This window comes from Cuculus canorus, chromosome 18, assembly GCF_017976375.1.
Source record: "Cuculus canorus isolate bCucCan1 chromosome 18, bCucCan1.pri, whole genome shotgun sequence".
NCBI classification, from domain to species: Eukaryota; Metazoa; Chordata; class Aves; order Cuculiformes; family Cuculidae; genus Cuculus; species Cuculus canorus.
Window position 1 is genome coordinate 82,229 of NC_071418.1, and position 6,883 is coordinate 89,111.

A 6,883-nucleotide genomic window follows, 5' to 3' on the forward strand; every position below is an offset into this window, starting at 1 on the left:
ATGGTTGCTGAGAGACTACCCCTTTGCCATTAGCATCCAATTGACCGATGACAGCAATGATATTCTTTGTCCGGAGGAGCCAGCACAGCACAGCACATCCCCTGTAGCCCATAGGACCAGACCCTACTGCATTTGCATTCAAAGCCTAAAAGCAAGCTGAAGCCTTGCCAGAGTCAAGAGTTAAGAGCATTTAAAGCCAAGTAGGCCTCAGTTTGTATCCATGCAAAACAGGAGCATGCAGGAGCCCATGGCTGCACAGGACAATCCCTCCTCTGCATGGCTGTTTGCCCAAGCCAGGAGGGAATCAATCCCCTGTGAATTCAAAGGAAACTAAACTGAACTGTAATCCTCTAGAAGGCAGCATGCTTGCACGTGGTGGAAGTTCTAAGAATTAATACAAAAAGCAAACCAGGCACACAGCAGCACACCATTCCCTGGACAGCCTGCTTCCCAAGCCATCCATCACTCAGACTGAAGCTGAGGGCTGGAGCTCCTTACCTGCAAAGCTTTCAAACACCACCTTCCTCTCTTCTGTTTAACAAGACAGAGTGTGATCCTTCTCTCAGCCAAGTCCCCTGGCAAGGATCCCTCAGAAAAACAGAGCAATTTGAAAGCTAATACTCTTTGATCTCACCCCTGTGCATGCAGAGACACACGTGTTGGCAGGCAGCAGCAGCCTATGTGCCATACACAGACAGGATAGATAAACAGAGCTAATCTTGGGGCTGATGTGAGAAGAGGCAGTGTGCTTGGCAGAGGAGCACCCATCCACTCGCAGACAGTGTGAGACAAGACAGAGAGCCAGGCCACAAACCTGCTGTTGTTTGAGCCCTGGTCCAGGGGCAATGCTGAGCATCCAGCCTGCCTCACCACAGCAAGGGGACCTGCCTCTTCCTCAGTCAGGCAGAGGTCCTGAGAGAAGACGAGGCAGAGCCAGCCTGCTCATCCCACACAGAGGCCAAGAGAGCGGGACACTCTTAACTACCTGCTCACTTGCAAGAGGAGCAGAGCTTGCCCAGCCCTCAAGGCCCAGGGGTTCTGTCACCACCCCAGTCACAGGAAACGAGAGTGGCAGGGAGAAGCCACAGATAGAGCCAAGGTTAGCTCCCGGCTGACAGGTCTTGCCAGCCCAGTATCTGTTGCCAGCCCAGCTCCCCCCTCACTGCAAGGAATCCTCAGGGGAACCTTCATGATGTGCACTGCTTTTTTCAGCCTAGGCTTCTTCCAGAATCTCAGCTGGTTTTGTTCAGACCAGCCCCAGCCATGCCAGGGCAGAGTACCATGGTTAACCCAGGCCCTGCAAGAGGCAACAGGCAAGGAGACCAGCTCAACCAGTTCTCCACCACAGCCACCCACACAGCTGTGACTGGCAACTGGACCTGAGCCCAAAGCCCTGGGAAGGACTGCCCCATGATAGACTTGCTCCTCTGCAGCTGGAAACCTAAGCACCAGTCTCCAAGACAACCACCCAAAGCAGTATTACCAACGGTCTCCCATCTCTCAAACACTCCCCTACAGGCAGCACTTCCAACAGGATCGCTCTGCACTGAAACAGGGACAAAGCACCCTGCTGACACAGCTGGCAGAGCTGCCTTGCCCAGGTGAAATCACCCACAGGGAGATGGGTCAGGGGTGGGCAGCCTTCATCTCATTCCAGATGCACCAGACCTGAAGTGCTGCCATTGATCTACAAAGACAATCCAAGAGGCGACTATGTCTTGCCCAGACAGCTCCCGAGGCTGGAGCTCGCTTTGAGGGCACAGACATGTCTCCTGCAGGCACAGACCTGGGGCTGGCTGCTCCAGCAGAGCTCCAGGCACAGCAGGAGATGGAAGTCACATCATAACCATTTTTTTTGCTTTCCAGAAGAGGCTCTGGGGATCTGTCCCACCAGCCTGGAGCTGTGCCAGGATGCAGATGCCTGGTTTTACAGAGCAGTCACACAAACAGTTGCTGCTCACACAGATGAGTAGGTCGCCTGCAGGGACAGACAGCAAGCACAGGTGCATAGATAGCCTTGGTGAGCAGGTATCATTCCAGGGAAGGAAGATTTATTTCAAGAGTTTAGAGGATGGCTTGCCTTTGTTATTAGGCAGGCACCTCTGCTACATGTTTACAGAGGATATGACAACTTAATATGATCCATAAACAATTTACTACTACCCGTTAAGACCATTCGCCCTTCTGGATGGCAACACCCTTCCCTCCTCTGCGTCTCTCTTCACCACCCTCTGCACACCAGTCCTCTGGATGAGTTTTCTATTCACTTCACTTCCTTGCTTTTAAACTTCTTCATTCTGGGAAGCTATTTGCTGAAATCAAAGCAATGGGCAGAACCCTTACACTGCACAAGCCTCTCCCGTCACACCACCGAGAGCTGCTCCTGGCCAGACACCTCGGGGATAACTCTACCATTAAAGTCTTCAATGGCCCTGTAGAAGTGGCAGGTACCTACAGCGGAGCAATGAAAGGACCTCTACAACAAACTGAAGGGTTGGGAGGGGAAAAGTAGGAACTATCAATGAGCACAGATGTAGGAGGGTGGTTGGGCTTTAGTCTCCCATACACCCGGAAACAGACTGGATTTGTTCATAAAATGACATCTCTGGGAGAGCAGTTAATGCATCTCCTCACCCTTGCAAAGCCTCTGCTAACAATCACTCGTATTTACATCAAGTGAAACTAATTGCCTATCTCACCAAATGCCCTGTCCAGCAGCACCCACCACCGTGTCCCCTAGGACAAAGTTAGGAAGAGTTTCATGGCCATGTGGTCAGGCAGGCAGTGCCCAGCACATGGACAAGAGTTCCCTGCTCCATTGCCTCTCCTCTCATCTTCTCTCCCATGAAAACCAGAGGTAAGTCACAGCCACTCCTGCATGTGCTCAGCATCCTATTTTTATTTCTAATAGTTTTGGAGAGATGCACAAGGCCACAGAAGCCCTCTGTAACAGAGACAGATGCTTTGTTATACGTGCAGAAATCCTGCTTGTTTGGCAACAGGACTGGCAGCTACAGCCAGCACAGACCAAGGCTTGCTGCAAAGAACACAGGGTCTTTGCAACCGGAGACAGAGGCTGTAAGACTTGGGCAGTCCTCAGCAGGTGGGGAACCCTTGTAAAAGTCTCCAAAGCCATAGAAAACAACGGAGCACGAGAGGCAAAACATGAAGAGCAGCCATGGGAGTCAGGAGCCACAGGCCGCTGGATGCTTGACACCCTGAGAGGTATTGGAGCATGTTCCCACCATGAAAAACTTGGCCTCCTTTTTCCTCACAGTCACCAGGGACAGCAGTGACTTTTTATATAATTTTTCCCCAGCCCTTCTTCTTCTTTGTGGAGCAGCTTTCATACAAGACAAAAACTCCAGAGTCTCAGAACAGCCCACCTATTCTAAAACATTGCTGCCACACTGGGAAAATAAGACACTTGCTTTTCTTAAGTCTAAAATTACTCAGTAATCAAACTTCATTTTGCTTTGCCTTATCTTTACCAATTGATAAGCGGAGGGGAAGTGCAAAGGCCCCTGCACTTCTTCCTGAAGCTCTGATTAAGACCATAAGAAAGCTTTCTGGGTCAGGGCTGGGCTTGCACCCTGCCAGAGTCAGCAGAGGTAAGTGGGCTTTGGCCTCAGAGCCGCTCAGCTCCAAGGACCAGAGGAAGCCAATTCCAGCACAGCCCTCCCAGCAGGAATGAGAAGTCCTGGTCCTGCTCCTTTGTATCTCTAAATACAGAGGACATTTGCACCACACCATCTCATTAACAGCTCAGGCCCAGGGCTTTTATGGACTACTCATACCTAGACACTTCAGACATCAAAAGGACCTGTCCGCTTCTCACCCCATTGCCTCTCCAGCCTCATTGCAGCATCCCCCAGCTGCTTATGAGTTTAAGCCGTAGAGCTAATGAGCAGGACATCATGGCAATCCCCGATAGCAGCTAATGCATTACCCCAATTTTCCTCTCCCCAGACAATTAGCAAGGCTGTAATAGCACTAAATAAATTCACTAATGGCAGAGTCTCAAAGACATTGTGTCTGGAAAACTTGTTTATAACTTACAGGATGCAGCCTGCAAATTTAGCTTTATTTTCCAGTGGCACTGCTGAAGGGAGCTGCTCCCCAAACACAGTGACTGGACCTGAACAAGATGTGTCCTAAATCATTAATCAGGCAATGAGAAGTAATTAAACACCTACCTGGAAAAGCAACAATCACACACACAGCACAGCTGGAGAAGCACCCCGTGAAATCGGGGTGGGAGATTAAAGCTTTTGGGCTGGTTTCTTTCATGTCTCTAGAGAAGATGCTCTGCTCAAATGGCAGTGCCCGGAAGAAGGGACCATCCTGCACAAGCACTGGGCAATCAGCTCCTGTTAGGGTGATGGAAAGTTAAATGCTAGAACAGGTTTGCTCTCCTCTGGGCCTTCATGCTCAAGCGCAATACAGTGGCTCTGTAATGTGCAAAAACAGCTGCAGGACATTGCATTGTAGGTGGTGGCCAGCTGAAACAGGGATCTCTGCGACAGCTAAAAGCATTATCTGCTTGGGAGAAAAACTCCTGGCCCGGATACAAAATGCTGACTGGAGAAGAAAGCGTTCAGAAGAGAGGGGTCCAGGCTGCAGCACCTCATTTGGCAAAACCTGAAGGGCATTAGGAAGGAGGATGGTCACACACCCTAGCATACACCAACTAGGAAGGATCATGCTTTCCGACTCCCTTCAAACCAAGCCTAGGACTAGCAGAGAGGGAAGATAAATCCCTCCTGGATGACCAAAGCAGGGAGAAGGAGGCAGCTGTGGGAGCAGAGGTTACAGCAGCCAGGAGCGTTGCGGAGCTGGGGTGGATCACACCCCCAACTCCAGCCTGCCAGCCCTGTACGCCTTTCAATCAGATGTGAATTTCCTACAAAGCTCCATCTATGAGCTGCTATTGCCCAATTCAGTGCCCAGTGCTTGTGCCACAAGCAGGGACCAGAGCAGGACAAATCTTTCTGCCACAATTAATTCTGCACAGCCAGACTTCACCTTCCTCGACTTAATTAGATGCTCTCCTGCTTCTGTGGAGAAAGGCAAGCACTGAAGGTAATTCAGAGTCTTTGATGCTGCTCTTTAGTCATTCGGGCACCAAAGCCACAGCATGGCTCCCTGAACTGACCACAAGCTGGGATGAGAGTCACTAATCCCCAGGCACAGCGTGCAAGCCTCAGGCCAACAAACTGCTGTGTCTGTACACGGACACATTGTCCCTCAGCTCAGCAGGGAGGGGCAAGAAAGCTTTTGCCAGCACAAAAATTTTAATTTTAATTTGAATAACCCCAGAGCTAAGGGTGTCCAGCAATGGAGGAGTTTGCCAAAGATTACAATACAGTGATACATAGAAATATTAAGTACATGCTGGGATCTAGGTCTAAATTTGTATTTGATGGCACTGGAGAACATGAAAGCTGCACCCAAGACCTCGTGCACACAACACACACACAGATTACACCCTTTGAAAATGGTTTTAAACCTCCCCCTCTGAGACATTACTTCTCTTCAGGGCAAAGGTGGGGAGGTTTTCAGACCAGGTTACTCGCAGCAGCCCAGAAAAGGGCTGGGGACTTGGCTGGGGGGACAGACACAGCGCCTCACTCCCATTTGCACTTGGGCTTAGCTGTAACACAAACATTTTAATCTGGCGCTCAGCATCGAGTTCATCATTCACTCCCCAGAGCAAAGAGTAAATCTCCAATGCAAACAAAAACAAAGAGTGAGGACACTTCAGGTATTTGGGCTGAAGGCTCCAGAGGAAGGACTCCCTGGCTCTGCCCCAACCCAAATCCCGCTGTGATCCACTTTCACAAAGATGGAATTTCCACAGGAACAGCAGCAGCGACGTGACCAGCAGTTCATGTGACTTTTTAGCAGGAGAGCAAAGTACAGAGCCTCCCCTCCTCGGACAAGAAGCAGTATGCTCACGCTGAGGAGACCTCACCCAAAGGGAGAGGGTCAGGGAGCGGTTGCATTTCACAAACCTATTCACCCTCACACGGTTTGGGAGAGCCCGAGCAGCAAGAGCCCAGCACGAACCTTTGCTGTAGGTGTGTCTCTCCAAACCACTTCCTGACCAGCTCCCAGAGCATAGTCGTTCTACATAAAATGTTCCGAGTGTCAGGGTCAAAGGAGTGGCAGAGGCGGGTCCCAGCAAAAAGTGGCACCGGAGCAGCGAGCCAGGTTTCTGAGCCGGGCTGGAGAGGCAGCTGCAGCACTGCCCAGCCCTTCCCTCAACTCAGAGCAGGAGAGGGACGAGAAGGCGAGCTGCTGCTGCTGCTCCAGCCTCATCCCCAGGAAAGCTCAGAGTACACAGGCTGCAGCTGGTCCACCTCTGCGAGCAGCTTTCAGGATCACCGCCTGCTTCCAATTCTATTGTGTCCTTCCTCTTGGAACTTCCCATTAGATATTGGGGGCACCCCCCCATGCTTTCCTACTGCCTGGATCAGAAAAGGCTCCTCTTTGGCAGACAAACCCACCTCCAGCTGTTCTTACACTTGAAAGGAGTGATCCCATCCTGAAGAAAAAGAGGAGCAGCCATTGACAACAAAGATCCCATCAAATCACTCCTTTAGCCAGTGAACTACCAGTTTACATCCAAACTCCATGAGCTGTTTGTGCCTGTAGGTCTAGTGGGGCAGCTGACAAGAGCTCTTCCCAGTTTGTCTCATGCCAATCATTTCTCATACGTTCTGTTAATCACTCAAGACTGATCCGTTGTCACTAGACCCCTCGGAGTGCAGGACCACAAGTGACCATCACCTACCACATAGGTGAATTGCTGCTGGCAGGGCCCAAGGCCATGATGCACATCTCTCTCCTATTCTAATCAATGCAGTGGTACCAGGCATGG